Here is a 24223-nt window from a genome sequence, read left to right as displayed (position 1 = left end):
CCACGAGTGTACTGAATGTGGCGAACTTTTTGGTAGGAAGCGTAATCTCACTCAGCACCTGATAATTCATTCAGGAGTGAAGGATTTCAAGTGTAATGTTCCAGGATGTTAAGTTTCACTGATGTTGGGGAGGAGTGAGATCTAAAGAGTGATAACATTTGTTGGCTAAATGAGGTACATCTCCATCCATCCATCCATTGCCAGACGCCATGTATCCCAAATGGGGTGGCCAAGGGCTTAGAGTTAATTGTTTTACGGGGAGGGGCACTAATCCTCCACCAACCCCACTTGACGCGTAGGGATGCCAACAGCATCTGGTGTTCCCAGGCGGTCACCCATCCAAGTACTAACCAGACCCAACGTTGCTTAACTTCGCTGAGCGGATGGGAAGCGGTGTACTCAACGAGGTACATGTGCCTGTATAAAATTCGTTGTGGAGAAAATTCTCTGTACTGTGAATAAATAAAATGTTAAATGATTGAAAAATCTAGAGTTCTATAAATAAGTAAAGTTTCATTTCTTAGAGAAAAATCAAGTTATGTTGTCATTTATTGGTAAATTGAATAGCATAATGTAATGTGATTTAAAGAAAGGAGAGATAATAGTAAATTCAGCATTTTGAAAAGTTTATTGAGTTTCACTGTCATTCCTGTCTTATATCTCTCAAATCCTGTACAACTTCTCATAATCCTAGTGCCTTGGTGGGAATTGTTTTCGACCCCTGTACTGAATCGGTTTTGGGAGTATAAAGTTCTGTTATTGCATTGTCACGCTACCCAAAGTTGTTATTGTTACGCTACCTAAAAAATTATCTTATTGTTATGCTACTCACGATCAAGCTGCCAAATTTCTTTCCTATTAGTAATTATTCAGAACGGCCAATTTTCCTTGTGTGTGTGATATTTGATTGAATTAAATTAATTTTGAATAATCTCGGATCCCAGCCGATTCCACAGTTAGTCCAACAATATCAGGATAAGGGTCGAACAAACCCTAGGGATACAATTGTGGTGCTCGTTGTAAGTCAGCCTCAAACAACAACATCCAATAAAAGGGATGGGGCATCACAGTAAGATACTGGAAATGCTGATAAGTTTGGGTAAACCATCTAGAAGAACATACTATGATAATAGAATGGCAGTTTGGTGTTACTAATCTATTAAGCTACTATGACAGAGTTGCAGAAACATTATAGAGAAGAGAAGGGTGGGTGGACAGTATCTATCTAGATTTCAAGAAAGCATTTGACAGAGTACCGCACCAAAGACTTTTAAGGTGACTATACCATCAAGGAGGAATCCGAGGCAAACTGTACTATTGGATGCAAGATTTTCTCAGAAAAAAGGGAAATGAAAACAGTACTAAGGGGATATTTCTTATCATGGAGGGAAGTGACTAGTGGAGCTCCACAGGGCTCAGTTCTGGCACCAATTATGTTTTTATCGTATATAAATGACAGATAGTAACACTGGAAATGAAAGCTATCTAAATGTCTTTGCTGATGATGCAAAAATACAAAGGAGAATTATTGATACAGACTCTTGTGAGGAGCTACAAGAAGAATTGAATAAACTTCATGAATGGGGTAATACATGGCAAATGGAATTCAGTGTGGACAAGTGTCATGTAATCAAGTTTGGTAAAAGTCGAAAAAGACCCAATTGGGATTATAAGTTAGGAAGTAAAACCTTACACATATCAAAAAGAGAGAAGGAGCTAGGTGTAATTATCAATAACAGACTATCTCCGGCTGACCACATCAGTGAGAACGTATGGAACTTGTATACACTGCTTGCAAATATGAGAACAGCATTCACATACAAAATGAAGACATGCTGAGAAAGATAATAACATCATTCATCAGACTACCCCTGGAGTATTCATCAGTAGTCTGGAATCCTCATCTCAAGAAACACATAAATAAGATTGAAAAAGTTCAAAGGGCCGCTACAAGATGGGTTCCAATCTTAAGGGATCTAAGTAACAAAGAAATACTAGAAAAAATGAATGTCAACACTAGAGGAGGGAAGGAAAAGAGGAGAGATGTTTATGCTGCCTGTACGGTATATAAATGGATATCATGGAAGGAGAAAATAGACATAAATGATTATATAACCTATCGGGAAGCATCAGCAAGAAGACATTGCAAAAAACTGCATTAAAGTAGGGGCGATAAAGACGTAAGGAAATTTAGTATCCCAAATATGGCCATTCATCAGTGAAATGCACTACCGAATGAAATAGTGTGTCAAAACAATTAATAAATTTAAGGATATGTATGATAAAAATGGTCTAATACACTGGACAATATGAGCTTGACTCATTCCTGTAAAAATACAGTAGGTATGAACGATTAGGTAAGAAGAGAATCAAACTTTGACTCTGCCCTGTGGGACTGACCCTTAACTTATTATAATCGTTACTGAAACCCTTCCTTCTTGCCTGACCATTACTCATTCCACCAAATTTGGTTTAAATCATATCAGTAACGTTTAAGCTGACCTTGCCCTGTCACTTTGTGTTTGACCTTTTCCAGTGACCTTGAACTTTGTTCTCAAAATCGAATCCTTTTATATTTGCCTTGTTGTCAATCCCATTACAGTATATGATTGAAATAAGAAGATAACTGTTTAATTTGGCCTTGTTCTATGACCTTAGCTTTTGACCACTTGTTCTAAAAAACAATGGGTTGACTCCTTGTCTAACCCTGAACCCTTCCAGTAAATCTGGTTATATTCAGATCAGAAGTGTTTGAGTTATTTTACTAAGAAACTCATACATGGGCCAGACTTTGACCTTGCCCGGCGATCTTGAACTTTGACATCTGAGGGCTGATCAAGGAAAACGAACTTGCATCTGAGCGCAGTTACTAAAAGGGTCCCCATGAAACTTAACAATACTGAATTCCTGGCTGTAGCTGAGACCAGGCAACTTTGCTGTCACTTGAGCAGGGAAGACTTTTTTTTTTTTTTTTTTTTTTTTTAAACTCAGGACTATCTCTGATAACTCCAATGCACTTTGCCCTTCTATTTCTACTTATCTTAATTAATCTATATTTTATTGTCTGCTTTTATACTCTTCTCATTGTCGTGTTCTGACTTGGTGTCCGACGACGTATGACCCTGGCAGTTACCTCGCCACTTATATTTTGGTCAATTAAGGAATCAGTCACTCCGTCAAGTAAATTTGAAAGTTCTCATCCAAGATTCGATAGTGGAGTATGGGTCAAAGTCAGTAGTGTTATCTTACAGCAATTTTGTCCTGGTGCCATGAAACCCCCACAAGATCCGTGACCACCCAGTTTAATCACAGGTGAATAATAAAGGTACTGTAAGAGGAACAGTGAGAATGTCTCAGGGGTTGAAGAGATGTACTTACAAATGATAACATAATGTAATGAAGGTGGACTGGCCTGTTTATAAAAAAAGAGAATAGTAAGAAAGAAAAGTACCTAAAAGAGAAAATTTATGCCAGGTGACCCATGTATGAAGACTTGCTCCACTGGAAGGGAAAACAGGCTGTGACCATTACCTTACATACTGTTCTGTAAAACTGTAGACAAAGTGTGAATAACTCATTGTATGGTAAGTATCGTGACTGTTGCAAGCAATGTATTTGGGATACTAATGGCTGCAAGAGTACAGTATGTCTGGATGTCACTTACCATAACAATTGTTACGTGCAAGCAAGCAATGTTTACTCTCAGTCATGTATAGTTTGTAAATGACACTGGTCGACAAAATTTAAAAAGGCGCACTTCAGCTAGATCTTGTGGGGGCTATATCATTTTCAGTTAAGTACCTAAATCACACAATATTTAGTAACTCAAAATGAATGTCACAGCTAAAGTCGGGTAAAATTTTCCCATGATCAAGCAGATCATTTTTTTTTTGGGGGGGGGGACACCAATACATGCGTAGGTAAGCATAGTATTTGCCATTATTCCATTTCAGATATTCTTTATTGCCACAAAGCACCTTGATCTGTGTTAGTATTTAACGGAGTGCCGTAACATATGAATGCATCAGACACTTCTTGCTATATCTGCTGGCTCTTTACACCTGAAAGCCAGAAGAAATCAATTACAAGGAATGTTAATGCTGCTTACAAACAGTACTTCATATGTCTTGTTGGTGATCAAGACAAGAAGTGGGCACCCCATATTGCATGCAAGCCTTGTGTAAACCACATGAATGAATGCCATCAGGTATGCCCTTTGCTGTACCAATGGTTTGGCACGAACCAAGGATCACTGTACTGATTGTTACTTTTCTCTCACTAACACCAAAGGGGAATCATTGAAAACCTGGTCCATGATCATGTATCCTAACGTACCCTCTGTTCTTAGACCAGTACCCAATGGCCTGAGCTTCCAGTTCCAAACCCTCCATTAAGTATCACAAGTGAATGAGAAGCTTGTGAGGAGGAGAGTTGCATGGGTGTCAACTTTCAAAAAGATTTAGAGAGCAAGGAGCTGCACTTCCTCAGTCAGGTGGAGCTGCTTGACCTTATAAGAGACCTTAACATGCACAAGGAAAAATTGAGCTCTTTGGATCTTGACTCAAGCAATGGAGCCTGCTACAAGATGGAGTTTGTACCACCACATTCTGTCATAGACATGCAGAACTTTCAATGTACATCAAGATGGATGATATGTTTTGATACTGTTATGGTGCCATATCGGTAATGCAACGTCTTTGTAAGTATCGTCCTTATCAAACAGAAGAATGGTAGTTGTTGTAGACTGTTGGAAGAAGTCACTGAAGGCAGTCTTTCTCAATAATGGAAATGAGCTTCCTTTTGTTCCAAATCCTCCCCGTGGGCAGATACCTTGTCGTGGTGGGGGGGCTTGTGTGCCCCACTGACCCCACAAGCCTGCCCACAGATGTAACGACAACTGGCAGGGTCTCCCATGCGGGTAGGGTTGTGAGTGAGGGGTCTAACTAAGCACTACCCGAAACATAGATTACCTATATGGGTCATCGGTGCTGCTCTCCAGAGGGGTCGCCTTGATGCCTTCCTGAGTTGGTTGATTACCCTTTGTGGACGAGGTACCCTGCTCCCATTAGACTGCATTTGGTCCCCTCGCTTCCTGGTAGGTGGTTTCCCTTGGCTCCTAGTGCCATTTAACCTGTCACAAATGTACATATGGATATATTAAACACTTCTAAAACCACGTGTGGTTGGTGACCAGCTGCACAAGTCGCCGTTGCCTGGTAACTCTCTGGATGGCAACCCTATACCCTCCTGGTCACCTGCCAAACCTGCGAATCCAGATGTCTTCTATCGAGCTGTTGCCTGGCATCTTTGTGAAACACTCTTATACAAAATACACAGTACTCAAATGGCTGATGGTACTTCCTTCCAGAACCTGAACTGTTTTCAGATTCACAATCCATTATTTATTGCATGTGGATTTACCCCCAGTGTATCCTTGCAGGGCGATGATTCTCTGTTGCTTGAGGCCACGAATGAAGATAGTTCATACATCCAATCCCTTACTATGGTCGCCGGTTATCCAGTGTCTGCCTTTCGTCATATGGCCTTAGATCAGTCCAATGGTGTTGTGTATTCTCGTGACTTGATCTCTTATTCTGATTCTTCCTTCCTGGAGGGGCTGACTCCTTAGGAAGTTGTAGCAGTACAGAGAATTATGAAGAAAGTTGATGGGGTTTTAACACCCAAACCCACTCTTTTCTTTACATTTGAATGCCTTACTTTGCCAGAGGTTGTCACTGCTGCATAGTGGAAGCTTAAGGTTAAATCTTATGTTCCCTGACCTAGAAGGTGCTATTATTGTCAAAGGTTAGGTCATCTTTGACGTTCTTGCCAGATGGAATCATCTGGCCATCCTGAGCTCTGTGGAAATTGTACTAGTGTTTCCCATGGTATGGTTGATTGTTCTCACCCCTCAAAATGTCTGAACTGTGAAGGAGCGTATGCAGCCTCCTGGTGGAATTCCGATGTGTACAAGTTTGAGTATGAGATTATTTCTGTCCGAACAAAGGAGAAAATTTATTTTTCTGAAACAAAAGCCAGAGTAAGGGAGAGGTTCATTCGCCCTTGGGTTACCTTTCTTGCTGTCTTGTCCAACCCTAAAGCTGCCTAGCAGGTGCTTCTGCCATCACGCAATACCCCATTAACCTCTTGGGGTTTTACTTGCTGGCCTTCTCAGCGGGAACATTCTACTAAGAGGGTGCAGCCTGAAAGCGGCTGTGCTTCCTCTTGGGAGGTGCCTCCTGTCTCAGGGGGTGTCCTCTCTGTGGTGGTGTTTCCTGCATCTGGAAGCGCCTCCCCCATCCCGGCTCCTGTGGCAAATGTCCATGTTGACGCTGCACCATGTCTTGACACATCCAGAACTCCCAAAGTCCCTCCTGTGTATGGTTAGCATCACTGTGGCTCCTCAGAGTGCTCAGAGATACTTTAGAAGCACTGTTACCGAAGATCTCTCCTGTGGGGTCCACTACTCCTATTCAGGATGCTCAGGGGTCATGGCGAGTGCAGGCTGGGGATGGTGTTTCGCTGATGGCCCAGCCACCACCAGACAGTGGTGGTACCCAGGTTGTTGATGTGCCTGCTCAGTTGCATTAGGCCTTGCCCTCTCAGAGTTCCAGTATTATGGGCTATGCTACCGATTGTGCTTCTTCTCATGGTGGCACTGCCTGTTCTACTCTGGCTAGGGGAGTTTGGGGTCCCTCTACCAAGCCATCTCTCGCTCCACGACAGATCATTGTCTGGCCCCTTCTTCCTCCAGCTTATCTTCAGCGAGATGACACACTGTGCACCATTACGGTTCCAAGCCAAGTGGTGTTCCACCTCCAAGGATGAGTATTGTAAGATTCTTCTCTTGCTCATCATCACGTTTGCCTACAGATGTTCGACATAGGATGCAGGTTCCTGGTGCTGGGCAGTCTCTTCCCAAGGGCCTTCCTAAGCATCAGTCCAAATCTGTTCGCATGTCAGGTGTACTGTACAGTCCCTCACAGTCATCATCCCTCTACTATGGGTTCTATCATCCAGTGTAATTGTCGGGGTTTACATGCTAACTATGAAGAACTGTGTTATCTTGTTTCTCAGTTCACTTCTCTATGCATGTGCATGGTTGGTGATGCTCTTCCTTCTGGTCCTTCTGGTTACCATGCTTTTTATTTTGATCATGTGCCAGGCCAAGGTCGTCGTGGAGGTGCTGCTATCTCCCTTTTGCGGGGATATTCCATAGAGTCATCTGGACATCTCCACTCCCCTATAGGCTGTTGCTGTCTGGATGTTTTTACGTAGGTAGTATACAGTTTGCAGCCTTTATCTTCCTCCTAGTGCTACTGTTGAATAGGAGGATCTTAACACCTTGTTTGTGGCTTTCCTTCTCCTTATCTGTTGCTAGGAGATATGAGTGGTCACCATCCACTATGGGGTAGCACTGAAACAAACCTTCGGGGTATTATGCTGTCCTCTTTAGTGGCGGGTGAAGAGTTGGGTATCTTAAACTCCAATAAGATGGCTTATTTCCACAGCCAGACTAGAACCTTTACTACCACTGATTTGTCCTTATTTTCAGCTGATGCTGTTATAGATTTTACCTGGGATGTATTGCCAAACCTGTATGGCAGCAACAACTTTCCTTTACTCCTGACTGTTATTGCAGGTGGACCTCAGCTAAGTCTTCCTCTCTGGCGTCTGGATAAGGCTGATTGGCCACATTTCAGGGAATTAAGTTCCATTTCCTTTTCTGTCCATGAGTTTGGCTGTCTTACTGAGGCGGTGTCATTTTTCACTGACGTGTTGCACTCAGCAGTCCTATTATCACTTCCAAGTACAAAGGATCGGATTCCTAAATGTCTGGTTCCTTGGTGGAACGCTGTTTGTAGTTCTGCGGTGAAAGGCAAATGAGTCACCTTCTCTTGACTTCGTCATCACTGTGGGGATCCTCAGTATTTGGTGGCGTATCAGACGGCACGAGGTCATTTGAGACTGGTTTTAAAGGATGCCAGGCATTTACCCTGGAAAGTTTATGTTTCATCCATCAGTTTGAGGACTTCCCTCACTCAGGTGTTGGATCAGGTAAGGAAAATTTCAGGAAAATTTACTGTTTCCTCCCCTCCTGTTCTATCTGCAGCAGGTGGAACTGTGGCTGATCCTTCTGCTGTTGTAGAGTTGTTTGTTGATCATTTTGCCAGCATGTCACAGAAGAATGCAGATTCGCCTTTCGCTTGTCAATATCGACGCCTAGAGTCTCGTGGTCTCAGTTTTGTCTTTTCTGGGGGAGAGACCTATAAGTGTTCCCTTTTCATTTTCTGAACCCCAGGTGGCTCTATCGCAGTGCCATGATTCCTCTTCTGGTTATCATAATACTACTTATGTTTATTTATGTCGCCTGTCTGATGAGTCCCTTGTTTTCACTATTTACAGTAATGAGATCTGGTGTTCTGGAGAGTTTCTGAGTTGTTGGGGTGTTGCTGTATTTATCCCCAACCAGGTAAGGACCACCTACAGGCAACGAATTATTGGCCTATCTCTCTGATGTCTTGCATATGTAAAGTTCTGAAGAAGATGGTCAGTGTTAGGTTTGTGTGTTATTGGAGAGAGGTGACTCCTTATCCCCTGCTTAGTATAGTTTTCGAAAAATGTGATCTACTTCTGATGCACTACTGTCCTTGGAATCTTCTGTCTGTGAGGCTTTCTCCACTAACAAACACCAGGTCAGTCTTCTTCGATCTGGAGAAGGCATATGACACTGCCTGGCATTATGGCATTTTACTTTCTCTTCATGAGTTTTGTCTTTGTGGGTGCTTGCCTATTTTTATCCAGCAGTTTTTATCTAACCCTTTTTTAAGGGTCAGAGTGGGAAGGATGCTTTCACTGCTTTCTACTGCCCATGCACTAGAATACTGAGTACCACAGGGGAGTATCCATAGTGTTTCTCTCTTTGTTAGAGCCTTTAACAGCATAATCAGTGTACTTCCTGACATTGTACAATGCTTACTTTTTTTTATGCAAGGAAGAAGGAACCAAAGGCCATGAGCCCGCAATAAGAGTTCCCTCCGAGAGCAAAAGAAAATACAAGAGAGAGCCAAATTCAAGATCCATTCATTTCGAGATGCCTGGACACACTGCGTTTGAAAGACTGGAGATCATAGGCGGCAGGAAATACAGACAGAGGGAGACCGTTCCAGAGTTGACCTGTTGCATAAATGAAGGACTGGCAGTAACGATTAACTCTTGCATTAGAGAGTTGGACAGAAAAGGGATGAGAGTTTGCTGCTAGACGGGTGCTACGTGCCCGTCGTAGAGGTGGAGGAATGCATGCAGACAGTTCAGAGGAGCAGTGACCATTAAAGTAGTGACAGAAAAGAGATAAAGATGCAACAGTGTGGCGAAGAGACAGAGGTTGAAGGGAGTCGGTAAGAGAAGGAGAGTTAATGAGATGAAAAGCCTTTGACTCCACCCTATTGAGAAGAGCTGTATGGGGGGAGCCTCCCCAAACATGAGAGTTGTACTCCACACAGGGGCGGATAAAACCCCTGTATAGAGTCAACAATTGTGCAGGGGTAAAGAAAGGACGGAGTCGGCTTAGCACACCCAATCTCTTGGAAGCAGATTTTACAAGAGATGTAATATGATCTTTCCAAGATAAGTCCAGACTAAATGAAACCCCAAGCATGTTCAAGGATGATGCAGGATTAAGGTGAATATTATTAAACATTAGTGGGTATACCTGTGGAAGATTTTGGTGGGTTGATAGGTGTAAGAACTGAGTCTTAGATGCATTATAAACAAGAAGATTATTTTTACCCCAGTCAGAGATACGAGCCAAGTCAGACATTAGGTGTGCCATACCCTCATCCCTTGTTTGTTGAAGTAACAGTTGAGATGGGCGTTGCGGGAACCGAATGGAAAGGTGAAGGGTAGAGTCATCAGCGTATGAGTGGATAGGGTTAGATGTACAGCTTAGAAGGTCAATGGTGAATAAAAGGAAGAGAGTTGGTGATAGGACAGAGTCCTGAGGAACACCACTGTTGATAGATCTAGGAGAAGAATGATGGCCATCTACAACAGCGGCTATAGAACGACCAGAAAGGAAATAAGTGATGAAGGCACAGATAGAAGGATAGAAACCGTAAGAGGGCAGTTTGGAAATTAAAGATTTATGCCAGACTCGATCGAAAGCCTTTGAGATGTCAAGTGCAATGGCAAAGCTTTCGCCAAAGTCCCGAAAGGAGGATGACCAGGAGTCTGAAAGGTAGGTGAGAAGATCGCCAGTGGAGCGTCCCTGATGGAACCCATACTGACGATCAGAAAGAAAGTTGTGATAGGAAAGATGCCTGAAAATTTGTCTATTGACAATTGACTTGAAAACTTTTGAAATAAGGGACGTTAAAGCAATTGGACGATAGTTGGAGGATTGGGAGTGGTCACCCTTCTTTGGGACTGGCTAAATGAGAGCAAACTACCAGCAAGAAGGAAAGGTACAAGTTGACAAAGGCGAAAGAGTTTGCCTAGGCAGGGTGTAAGCACAGTTCTTGAGAACAACAGGAGGAACTTCATCAGGTCCATATGCCTTGTTAGTATTGAGGCCATTGATGGCAGAAAATAAGTCAGCTGAAGAAATTTTAACGTCAGCCATGAGGAAGTCAGGCGGGAAGTGGTGGAGGAACAGCACCCGAATTGTCTAAGGTGGAATTGGAGGAGAAAGTCTGTGCAAAGAGATCTGCTTTATCAGTAGAAGAAATAGCTACAGAACCATCAGAGTAGAAAAGAGGAGGGAAGGATGATAAGGTAAAGTTGTTAGAAAGGTTTTTGGCGAGGTGCCAGAAGGAGTGGCAAGAATTCGAGTTGGAGAGTTGAGAGCATTTAGTACGGATGAAATTATTTTTAGCAGAACGAAGAACAGACTTTGCATGATTCCGGGCAGAAACGTAAAGGTGATATGATTCAGGGGTGGGTTGGCTCCGGTACCTTTTGTAGGCCCTCTCCTTGTTGCAGACAGCATTAGAGCAAGCGTGATTAAACCAAGGCTTTCTTGCATTAGTCAGAGGATATGAGAAAGGAATGTATGCTTCCATGCCCGAGAGAATAACCTCTGTAATGCACAAGGCACACTCAGATGGCTCCAGGCCATGGAAGCAATAATCATTCCTGGGAAAATCAAAGAAGTACTGCCTGAGGGCCTCCCAATCCGCAGCTCCAAAATGCCACAGGCGACGTTTCTCTGGAGGGTCCACGGGCCGTACTGGAGTGATAGGACAGGTTAAGGTGATAAGGTTGTGATTGGAGGAACCCAATGGAGAGAAAAGATTAACAGTGTAAGCAGAAGGATTAGTTGTAAGGAAGAGGTCAAGTATGTTGGAGCTCTCTCCAAGGTGGTCTGGGATACGGGTAGTGTGCTGTACAAGCTGCTCTAGGTCATTAATCCCTAAAACGCTGCCATTGACAGCCGACCCCCCCCCCCGGGTGTCGGGGTAGGATCGCTGTCTGAGTACTTGTAGGAAAATAGCCAAAAATCAGAGATTAACCCTAGAACATTATACATGGTATGGCAGATAGTACTTACATTCAGCTTTCTCCAGAGACAGGTGTTGAGCCTTCATGGACTACCCAAGGACTTGTGGAGACTTACAAAGTTGGGTAACAAAATCTTCACACTCATACCTCCAGCAACCCGGTTTCCCCTCTACCACAGCCTCATTCTGTTACAGTAAACTTTATACTACAACGTACAGGTAGTTTGGAATCCGTATTTGTACAATAAGCAATGAAAATAAGGCTAAAATCAACGAAGCGTACGGCCGACATGCAGCGCAGCGGCAGTCTTCCCGTCACTCAACAAACATTTCCATTTTCACAGCTAAAAACACGTATACTACATTATTTTCAATCATATTACTTCCCAAAAGATCACTGTGGCGCGGTTTTATTCTGCCTTACGCCCCTCACTTTATTCTCGTTCCTGTCGGCTGCTTGCACTGACTCAGAAGAGCTAGAACTCGCCATGATGTCACTGTGAAAGCCTGCGGTAAACTGACACTAAACAGGGGCAAACCGTGCGAAAACAAGCTAGTGTGACAACTGGGGAAACAAGTGTTTCCTATTAGCATAAACTGCTTATGAGAGGAGAGCGCAGTTTTACAGTTCTGAGCAGTCAGAGCGCTGCCATATATCACAGCCAGGCTGGCCGGGCCGTGGTGGGGGGGGGAGGGGGGGAAAAACGTGATACTTGGCAACAACGGAGGTCAGTAGTACAAAGGCCAAGTATGCTAATTGTGGCTAAAGGGTGGTGGTACTGATAGACAATACCAGCTGGAACATTCTTGCCCGCGTTTATTCAAAATTTACTCGAATCACAAACGCGATGATCTGCCATTATGTCCTTTTTGGTGATCGTCACAAACGTGACTCTCCGCGTTTCAGGGGTTAAGATAGAAAAGATGTAGGCTTGTTCACCAGGTGGATCAGTGAAAGGAGAGGAGAGCCAAAGGTGGTGGTGAACATTGAAATCTCCTAGAATGGAGATTTCAGAGCAAGGAGAAATGGATAGAATGTGTTCCATTATAGAAGTAAGATAGTCGAAGAATTTTGGATAGTCAGTAGATTTAGGGGATAAGTAAACAGCACAGAAATATTTAGTCAGATAATGATAGGAAAGCCGAAGCCAGAGTGTAGAGAATTTGGAAGAATCGAGTTCAGGAACATGAGAGCAAGATATGTCGTTGCATATATATATACACAACAGCCACCTTTGGCTTTGAAATGAGTATAGAGAAAGTAGGAGGATACAGAAAAGGGTTTGCTGTCAGTTGCCTCAGACAGCTGAGTCTCAGTTAGAAAAAGAAGGTGAGGTTTAGAGGAGGAGAAGTGATGCTCAACAGAGCGAAAGTTAGAGGAAAGGCCGCGAATGTTACAGAAATGAAGAAGAGAGTCAGGCAGTTGTTCCAGGCACCTCCAGTCGTCACTAGGAGAGGGACAGAAGGTGGGGGCATTTATGCTACCCCCCCCAGGGGACTCCGAGGTGGGTGATGAGACGCCATTATTTTTTTTTTTTAATTTTCGAAAAGGAAGTGTAGTGTGTACTGTGCATGTAGTTTGGTGTAGATTTTTGTGTTGGAGAGCATGCTGGCCTACTCTCTGTGTAACTGAGACACTGAAAAAGTTCAGTGAAGGGGGATGGTCAGGAACTAGTCCTGAGGACTGATGAAATGGGAGCTCCAGCACTCTCTGTCATCAGCTTTCCATCCACCTCGGGTGTATTGCCCTGCTCGACTGGTGCTACAGTCTACTCCTATATGTCGATGACCTCTCATTTTCCTTCACTGCATCTAAACTGTCTCTTATAAGAAGAAGTTGCAGCTGGCTCTTAATAGAATTTCTGACTGGGGAGAGTACGACAATTTCGTTTTTCTTTAACAAAGACAGTGGTTATGCATTTTTGTTGTCTTTGAGGGGTTCACCTAGACCCTGACTTGTATCTCTATGGTCGGAGAATATCCCTTCTGGAAGAGACGCGGTTTCTCGGTCTTCTGTTTGATAGATGACTAACCTGGGTTCCTCATATTTGTTCTGTTAAGCCCGCATGACTAAAAGCTTTGAGTCTTGATGGTTTTGGCCCATACCTCTCGGGATGCTGACCAACAGACCCTGCTCATCTTGCACAGGTCACTTATTCTTCTAAACTTGAATATGGGTGTGAAATCTACTCCTCTGCAACAGATGCCCATCTCCCATTGTTAAATTCCGTGCATGATGCTGCTGTATGTCTGGCAACTGGGGCATTCAGATCATCCCTGATTTTATGTTTGTTGGTGGATGCTGGTGTACTCCACTTGGATTTGTAATGTCAGTTGTTGATGATGAGGTGTTGGTGTCGTTTTCACCGCATTCCAGTCTCAGTTTCTTGTGTGATAGTCTCTCAGGATTCACGATCTTCTGTTTATGACAACTGCTCTAGTTTCCCGAAGCCCTTTGTGTACAGGGTCCAGTCAGTTATGTTAGCCCTCTCTCTTACAAACGATATGTAACAATTATGTAACGACAAACGATTGCATTATGTTACACTAACTACAATTATGTACCTACAAACGATATGTACAATTATGTAACGACAAACGATTGCATTATGTTACACTTTGCCAATTATGTAACAGTTGCATTAACAAGATGTAACTTTTATGTAACTTTAACTACAGTTATAAGGCCAAGACACTTATGTAAGAGTTGCATTAACAAAATGTAACTACAATTATAAGGCCAACACAATTATGCATTAACACAATATAAGTCATACAATTATAGCACAATTCTGTATTACCAGTATCATCATACAAGTTAGGTGAAATATTAGACATTACTAAAGTGATAACTCAAATATGTAATGTATAACTTAGCAGTAATACCATTGCACAATTATATGCGTACGTCTGTTGTACATGCACGTCTTACAAAGTGTTATACAACAACCATTGCATTTATTCAAATATGTATACAACTTGTTTAAATGTATTATTACTGAATAATCACTATTTACTATGAATAATATATGTATACAATATTCATACAATTATGTTACTTTACAATATTATGTATTTCACTTAATTAGCTTATAAGTTCATTATAATGTGTATGTAGTATGTATTAATATATTATAACTATTAAATGTCGATGGTACGCCATTTCTGCGCGGCCGAGCAGTGTGGTAGGACCCCATATTATATTTACAAATCATAATAGATAGATAGATAAATAGATAGATAGAAGCAGGGAGTCAGATGATGAGAGGTGTTGTGTCTGCGAGAATCGAGCAATGCTAAACATGCTTACACTGAGGAAAGCTGACGACAGCGGCCAGTAAGGAGATGATGCAGTTAGCTGTCAGCAGTCCTCTCGTGAACAAAGACCTAGTCCATCCACGAGGAACACACGTGACACACCCCTGCTACACCAGATTTTAGGAAAGAGAGTTGAGAAGGGGACAAGCGACCTTAGAGACAGGTCACGGGAGAAGGGCTTAGCGATTTGAGAGAGAGAGACAGATAGCGAGACAGGAAGGTAGCTACCCGGGACTTATACTCGTTCCGTGTGAGAGACTTGTTAATATTTCCAAGACAAATAAAAATAGTCCCATACTATTCTTTACCTCTCCTGTCACTACATGACAAATGGGAAAGAAGATTAGCTACTTACGAAGCTACTCAAGTATAACAACCGCTCGCCCATAAGTCTAATATATATATAACTTCTCTACAAGTAACTACAAAGTCTTTATGACACCGAGACTGGCAGTTTGTCCACAACGGATCCCAAGGGTGGGTTCCTGGCTACTCCCTTGCATGATATTTTGTAGGTCTGTTGTTGAACAAATGGGCTCAGTTCCCTCTCAGGAGTCCCTCTCTCCCTTTCTAGAACATGTCTCCACTCTTGAGAGTTCTGTCCCCGTCTATACTGATGGGTCTAAGACTGATACTGGAGGAGGATTTTGTGTTGTCTTCCCTTCCTTTAGTATGGGCGGTAGCCTTCCTGGCATTACTTCATTGTATACAGTGGAACTGACTACAATTTTATATGGTCTCAGAATCATTTTTACTCTCCCCCAGTCCGTTTTTGCGATTTTTAGTGACTTGCATAGTGCTCTGTCTGCACTGGACTCTTTTAATGCATCCCATCCATTGGTTTCATCAATTCTGGAGAGGCTTTTTCTTCTTGGCCGTCGTGGCCGCAATGTGGACTTCTGTTAGGTTCCTGCACATGTTGGTGTGGTGGGCAATGAGAGGACAGATACATTAGCTAAAGCAGCGTCGTCTCAACAGCCCCCAACTGACTACCTGCCTCCTGCCTCTGATGTAACACCTTATTTGTTGTATGCAAATCGTACGTGTTGGCAGAGACACTGGGATGGTGTTGCTCATAAAACTAAAAGATATCTTTCAGAGAGTAGTTGTGCCAGTGCTTCTCCCCTCCATGTCTCGGCGATTGGAGGTGGCTCTTGCTAGGCTTCACACTGGGCACTCTCGACTTACACATGGGTTCCTCATGAGTGGTGAGACTCAACCGTACTGTGATAATTGCCTTGTTCCCCTTATTGTCAGTCACATGCTGGTCGAGTGTCCGAGTTTGGGGGACCTACATCAGAGATACCTCCATAGGCATAAGGAGACAGTTGGTGCCTACTGTCTCTCCTCGATGCTTGGTGCAGCCTCGAGAAGTTTTACTGATATTTTAAGTCTTCTTCAGGTGGCAGGCCTCCTTCTGCTTTTATAAGTAATTTATATTTTATAAATTAATCATTTAATATTTTCAGTGTTTTATTCCTACTAAATGATATTTTGATTTTGAATATGCATTTTTTATTTGCTATGTCTTTTACCTTGCTGTCATGTGGCATATGATCCTGGCAGTTGCGCTGCCAGATTTTAATACAATCAATAAATCAGATAATCTTTTATCCCAACTCTCTGACTATCGTCCAATTGCTTTAACATTCTGTGTCTCAAAGTTTTCAAGTATATTCTTAACAAAAATTTTTTAAAGCATCTTTCGTATCGCAACCTTCTTTCTGGTCGTCAGTATCGGTTGCGTCATGGGTGCTCCACTGGTGATCTTCTCACCCACCTTTCAGACTCCTGGTCATCCTCCTTTCGGGACCTGGGCGAATGCTTTGCCACTGCACTTGACATCTCAAAGGCTTTCCATGGAGTCTGGCATAAATCTTTAATTTCCAAACTACTCTCTTACAGTTTCTATCCTTCTGTCTGTGCCTTGATGTATAGCTTCCTTTCTGGTCGTTCTATAGCCGCTCTTGTAAACGGCCATCGTTCTTCTCCTAGATCTATCAACAGTGGTTTTCTTCAGTGCTCTCTCCTATCACCAACTCTCTTTCTGTTATTCATCAGTGACCTTCTAAGCTGTACATCTAACCCCGCCCACTCGAATGCTGAGGATTCCACCCTTCACCTTACCATTCAGTTCCCGCAACGTCCATCTCAGCAGTTACTTCAACAAGCAAGGGATGAGGCAATGGCATACCTAATGTCTGACTTGGCTCGTATCTCCGACGGAGGTAAAAAATAATCTTTTTGTTTTTAATGCATCAAAGACTCGGTTTTTGCACCTATCAACCTGACAAAATCTTCCACAGGAGTACCCACTAATGTTTAATAATATCCAGCGCAATCCTGGATCATCCTTGAACATGTGCTAAGCCGATTCTGTACCTTCTTTACCCCTGCACAGTTATTGACTTTATACACGGGCTTTATTCGCCCCTGAGTAGAGTACAACTCTCATGTGTAGGAAGGCTCCCCACATACAGCTCTTCTCAGTAGGGTGGAGGTATAGGCTTTTCATGTCATTAACTCTCCTCCTATTACTGGCTTCCTTCAACCTCTGTCGTCGTTGCACTGTTGCATTTTCATCTCTTTCTGTCGCTACTTCAATGGTGACTGCTCCTCTGAACTATCTGCTTGCATCCCTCCACCTCTACGACGGGCGCATAGCACCCCTGTAGCAACAAAGTCTCATCTCTTTTCTATCTAACTCTCAAATGCAAGAGTTAACCGTCACTCGTAGTCCTTCGTTTATGCTGCAGGTCATCTCTGGAACTGTCTCTCTCTGTCTGTATTTCCTACTTCCCATGGTCTCCAGTCTTTAAAACGCAGTGTCCAGGCATCTCGAAATGAACGGAACTTGATTTAGGCTCTCTTTTGTATTGTTTTTGTTTTTTTTCTTGGAAGGAACAGTTTATGGACTCTTGGGCTTTGGTTCCTTCTTGCTTGCACTAAAAAAAAAAAAAAAATGCGAATGCCCATGGAATGAATAAAAGTTATGAAACTGAGAACTTTGTTGACTACTCTTGACCACAAAACACATCAGTGGAACATCTGTGGGGGCCTGAAGGTGATCGGCTTGCTTCTAGGACTTCAGCAAGGTTAAACAAAACACATGTGTTTTCTTTGTTTATGGAACAGCCGAACAGACACTAAGCATTACACACAAAAGGAATGGCCAGTGCGACCAAAAGTTATGGCTGGAAGGTTCAGCTGTTTTCACAAACTTTTTGTTGACCCTGAAAAAGCATTCATACCTCCTCCTCATTTGAAACATTGTTTGGTGAAGAAATTTGTGAAGGCCATGATCAAGATGGTGTTAGCTTCCACTACTTGTGTGTGTGGGGTGTGTGTGTGTATCTGAACGTCTTTCGTTCCAGTACATTTTTCATTGTTCAGCTACCATCATGAAGAAATAATATATCAGAGACAAATTGTGAAAACATGGTGCTCGTTCGCTCGTCACGCCTTCACAAAGCGCACTTAACTGGTAAATAAGGAACTGGATGATTATTGAAAAACCTATGCATGGTATTTATAGATCTGGAATAATTAGATGACAAGGTGAATAGGCAGTAACTCTACAGTGTATTAACTGAGTTAATGAACATTACTAAATTTGGAGGCGTTTTTATGATGACTGTGAATGTCTATGTTTGGTGTGAAACAGTAATAATCAGTTCCATACATCATGTACTTTGAGAAGTGAAGGATCTTGAGGCTAGGTCACTGTAGTCAAGATTTTTAACATGAGGGTTACTGATCTCCATCTCTCATGACCCTAGATATACTGCACTTCATCTCATTGGGATTCTAATTGAATGTGAACAACAAATAATTTTCACCCCATCCTGCCTTTTAGACTACTATACTGTTACTTCCAAAAGTTCCAATCCCCTTCCTGCCTTTCTGTAAGTTATAACACTGTACTAGTTAGGGTCATTAAAACTAATTGTTGATTAAAACTAACTGTTGAACAAACCAGACAAACTGTGGTGACTTTATGCAATTTCACCTAAACTACTTAAGAATTATTAGTTACTGAACTGAAGGGGGAGGAGCGGAACTTTTGAAGGCAATAATACTAAAAGATTATTTTCTCATTTATACTGACTTATACTAAAATGTTGAAACACTAACCTCACTGAATACCTGGCCTGCCATACCAGACCAGGTGCCATCCTTCGACCGCGAGCCCCACTCTCTGTCATCTGGCCTCACGTACGAGTACCTGAAGTTATTTTGTTGTTAATGGAAGATCTCATTAATTTACTATATACAATAAATCTAAAGATGTTTCGTATGTATCGGAGGGGAGAAAATTAAATAATTCCGTTAAGTTTCTCTGAAAGTTGTAAGTCTTGTTTAAGAATACTAATAGATGGATGTTTGGGTGCCAACCATACCAAGGCCGGAACCAGGCTTATTCTGACGCGAATTGTCTGATTATGTACATTAGGAGTTATGCTGCAATAAGAACACCTCGTAACACTGGGTCACATTCTGACCATAATGCTTCTCGCTGTTACGTGCATCATGTCTGACAGTGACAATGGGTTGGTCAGAATGTGACGCAGTGAAACCAGGTGTTCTTATTCCAGTGTTACTCCTAAAGTACATAATCGGACAATTTACGTCAGAGTAAGTGTGGTCCCGGCCTTGGTGTGGCGGCGCCCTTTGAGTTACTGGTTCCGTATCTGTAGTGGAGTGGGACAGGGATTTGTAATAACGCCAAAGCTGTTCAGTATGGTATAATAAAGGTTATCAGTCTAAGGAGATCTGCTTCCAAAGTGTTAGAAGGTAAACAAATTCACCCTTATTTTCCTTAGGAGATACTGAACTCAGGTAATGACGAGCATGATGTGGTCACATGTGGTCAGTGTGTTACATCGACACTAGAGGACCTCCATTTCACCAAGGCACATCCAGAAGAGAGAGAGAGAGAGAGGGGGGGGGGGTCAGGTTCAGGAGCTGCTTAACACAAGTAATCAGGAGCCCTTATGTTTTCCTTGGTCATCCATCTACTGATCGTGTACAACAGGGATGACTGGCACTATTAAGGATGCACTAAACTTCTGCCTTATGAACTGGCTGCTTAAAGACGGTGCCTGAGGTGCACCGGTTTTCAATCATTGACTTTCGGTGAGGAGGATTACAAATGAAAGTTAAAAACCCTATCAACAGAATGTCTTCCCTTAGGAATAACACATGACCCTCTGGCCGTGTTGCATTTCATGGATTATTTCCTCTCTGTCGTCAAAGGGAAGGTGTGGCTCATATATCTGGACAAAATGGTAGTCTACACGTCACATTGTCAAAAGATTCGAGATGCTTCAAGTGACGATAATACTAGAAATATATATTATATATATATATATATATATATATATATATATTTTATGACGGACCTATCATGAGGATGACCCATTACCTCGAATTCCCTAACTGTTTCCTCTCCCAGCCAGTGTTCGACCTCATGTTTTTATTTATTTATTATTTTATTGTCAACTTGCCATTGCCCCATCATATGGTCAGAATAGGCTAAAAGGTCAGACTTTAGATAACTATTTTAAAAATTCTGTGTAGTTCATTCATTATATTTTTGGATCATATCCAGGTACGGCAATGTATGTTTGTAAAGGGAATGGTTCAAACTGCAAAAGAATAATAATATATGAATGACACAATTTACGGCAGAACTGTAAATCCTGTACACATTAACGGAAATATAGCTATATCCGTAAATGTTTCCTATTTTCAGGAGACAGAAGATCGGAAACACAAATAAATCCATTCCTAAATTCTCAAGATTGCCTTTAAACAGGGTTACGCCTTTATTTAGTTATTTCTTGCTGCAACCTCATAATTTTATACAAGTAAAGAAATTTCTCTGATGCTGAACAGACTTCCTTAAAGGTAGATCTAACACTTCTAGTTTAAAACGTCTATCCCAAGCTTAATAAAATCGTCAGTAGAGGACAAAAGTACATAAAGAACTAGAAAGCATTCAGAGAGCGTATACCTCCGCCAATGGCATTGCAGGATCCGGATCCGCCCCAAAATGTACTCATTTCTTTGTCCAAGGCCCACTTGTCAACAAAATTTCACTGAAATTCATTGAGTACTTTTGGAGTTATTGTGTGGACAAACAAACAAAAAATTCCTGGATCCGGATGATGATCCGGTTCACCATCGAAATCTAATGGATTGTTCCTTGGGTCATACCCTTCCCCTCCAGAAAATTTCAGCAAAAATACGTTCGTAATTTTTTAGTGATCCTGCTAACAGACAAACAAACAAACAAACCAATGCCGGTAAAAACAAAACCTTCTTGGAGGAGATAATAACATAATTCCTGGACTCAGTGGGTTAAACTAGACTACCAGTGTGACCTACGTGAAATTAATCCTTTTCGCAAGGAAGTCCACAACATTATGTATGGGTCCCGTAAAGGTGAGCCGCTTACCCCCCGGCGCTGTGGGGTCGTCAACCATCGCTGCTACTTGTGTCGGAAACTCTTCTTGTGATACCACCAGATGAGGTTGATGAGGGAACCTAGGATGGAATGGTATCTTTAGCTTTCCCAGCTGGATTTTAGTGCTTCATGGTATAATAGAATCAAAATATAGAAAGCATGTTCTTATTCATCTTTTACATTAACTTGGGCCAGATCTTCGACACTTTTCAGCTTATTCCACGTAGTCCAGTGGCAATGTAAGACCACACTATGGCTCTGCATCCTTCCCATAGCACTTCTTCGTGACTAGTGCCATACTTAAATGCTAACATCTTGGTACAAGATACATATATATATATATATATATATGCGCTTGATTGAATAGGAAAAAATATTCCTGTAAACAGCAGTTTTATTGTAAACTTAGTATTAGGTACAATTTCACAAGTCTTTAAAACCCCTCAAAAATATTTAATCAAGGCTGGGCGATGCTAGACCACCTGGTGGCAGACCGCTGAAACAGGTTTGTTGAAGCCTCTAATTGAAGGCTAATCGTATGCTTTAAGAGGTAAGGTGCCTAATCAGAGCTGTATTCATGATCTGGTGCCGAATCACAGCTGTGTTCACGATCTGGTGCCATGCTCATCTCTTTCTACTGTCTGCAAAAAATATTTGTTTGGTCATGGAGAGAGGATGGAGAATGAGAGACTGACCATGGAACGGGTGACCAAACATGAGACTGGGGGACTGACTGGAGATATATATGAGAGAGGGGGAAGTTGGACGGAGGGTAGGTAAATGGCAATGGACAAGGTGATGTAGAGGGCGATTCGTTTGTGGCCAACAGTCTCTGGATTAAGGCGTCTGGCAACAGATAGACGGGAAGTATAGTGCTTTGGAAAGGTATATTGTTGCTCTGTGTAACTACATGATTGTATAAGGAAATTATTACTCAACAGTAATGGGTTAACTATTTATTTGTGTAGGTAAAATTTAACTGGTAAAATAGAGTTTTGTAAGTAAAGTATTTCTTCATGTGGGTTGAACATTGCATTGGATAGGGGAATTATCTCTTTCGACAGGTATACATCATTTACTTGACAAACCTGGCGATAAATCACTTACTTCATAAACTTTGAAGCGAAGAGATGGGTGGTGGGAGAAAGAACCAGGCCTTTGTCAGCAGTCCAGGTGGCCACTCTTTGTGGCAGAGTAGATGAATCACTGTACGGCAACGACGAGTACAGCTTCACTCTGAAAACATCAACAAAAGTAATGCTTTAAGAAATAAAATAACACTAGCAAGAGCAGCAAAAAATAGCAGCAAAGGCGACAGTAATGATGATGTTGATAATGATGATACACATTGGCTTCTTCACTCTTAGTTATGCTCTCAGAGCAGACAACTCCCTTCTCCGTTTATCCACCACACACTTCTCGGCTTTACCACGCATAGAAAAATCACATGAACAGGCAAACCTCAGCGTAATTCATTCCCCACTCTAATGTCAGCAATACTTCCAAACACCTTTTTCTCTGTGTATTCAGTGAGGCACCTTTGATCATTCTTACCAGTCTCACAGTATCATGTTTACTTGTGTGGTTCTTTGTGCTTAAAATAATATAACAATTAATCGTAATAAACAGCCTTCAGTCAATGTCCGTTGTCCGTCTTGCCTTCCACTCCGGAACAGCCTATTACATTATTTTCACAGGGCCATTGTGCGCTCCCTTATTTAAGTCTGTTATCACAAAACCCTGTAACTTTGGGGTGATCATTCCACCTAGTTGATCCCTAAACCTGTCCTTCTTTTCACCTACCGTAGAACTAGCTGTAGCCGCAGTCATCAATACCACTTTCATCGATTTACGACTGAATTTGACGTAATATACACCTTGATTATTTTTATGCTTTAGCAGTCTTCCATTACTCTTTATTATTCATAATTCTTTAATAAAGCAACTCCTTCATTCCACAAATGCATGCATGTAACTTACACACTTCACACCCTCCCGCTATATATGATGAAGTCATGATAGGTGAAGCTTTTTTAGTGTACCTATGACTATTACGCAATTATTGCGCGTTTATAGTAGTTACTTCCTGACAGTCAGGAAGACTTCCATCCCCGTCCATGAGGCGTCTTCCTGGGGTCGTTTTTAACCCTTTGTTAGTCCGGTGGAATTTCAAACACGGGTGGTTAGGTGGGATGTTAGAACACCCCAATACAAAAATACATGTAGTGTTACCACCATGTTAAATATATTCATACTGCCGCTTCGGCGTATCTCTGCAATAACTAATGAACAGATTGAATGCCTTGTAGCTGGTGTTTATTAATTTATATTAATAAAATACAATAAACTGTAAAAATGGTAAAAAAGAAAATAACATGGATTCAAAACTCTTTTATTAGGTAAACAGCCACAGGATAATGCATTTTATGTTTTTCTCTATCAGTATTATGATAAACTTATGGGAAAATAAAATTGAATCTGATCTGTTCCACATTATGATCTAAATCACAAATGTAACTAAACATATATGTCAGTGCAATGAAAATTACAAATTTGTTATGTAATCATGTGTTGTATATTTTTTCTTAAGCACACCAATACAATAATAGAGAAATGTATCACTCATCAAGATTACCCACAGAATGTTCCAACAAAAATGAAATGCAGGAAAAATCTATGTGAGCTCATTACAAAGCCATGGATGAGACATTGGTTTTGCTCAACATCCTCACCATTTCCGATCAGTCTGATTCACCATCTGATAGTGTGTCTTGGCACTCCGTGCAACTCGCAATCACCTTGCTGTGGTCACTGCAAACACGTTTACCACCAGTGTTACACACTGTTTTCACCTTTCGATCCCGTGACCTGGCACAAGATGGACATCGCTTTGTCCTCTGTAATGACTGGCTGGGAGGTTTTTGAAGATCCAACAGCT

The 24223-nt window shown here is 41.9% G+C and overlaps 1 pseudogene; it reads right to left on the bottom strand.

Annotated features, from left to right (window-relative positions):
• Positions 1–302: 302 nt before the first annotated feature.
• On the bottom strand, positions 303–421 carry LOC145398816 (5S ribosomal RNA; annotated as a pseudogene).
• Between the last annotated feature and the right edge of the window lie 23802 nt (positions 422–24223).

The sequence above is a fragment of the Coenobita brevimanus genome, chromosome 46 (genome assembly GCF_032717465.1).
Source record: "Coenobita brevimanus isolate Jiangsu-jjx chromosome 46, ASM3271746v2, whole genome shotgun sequence".
NCBI classification, from domain to species: domain Eukaryota; kingdom Metazoa; phylum Arthropoda; class Malacostraca; order Decapoda; family Coenobitidae; genus Coenobita; species Coenobita brevimanus.
Note: the sequence above shows the minus strand (reverse complement) of the source record. Positions and strands in the feature narration are given on the sequence as shown.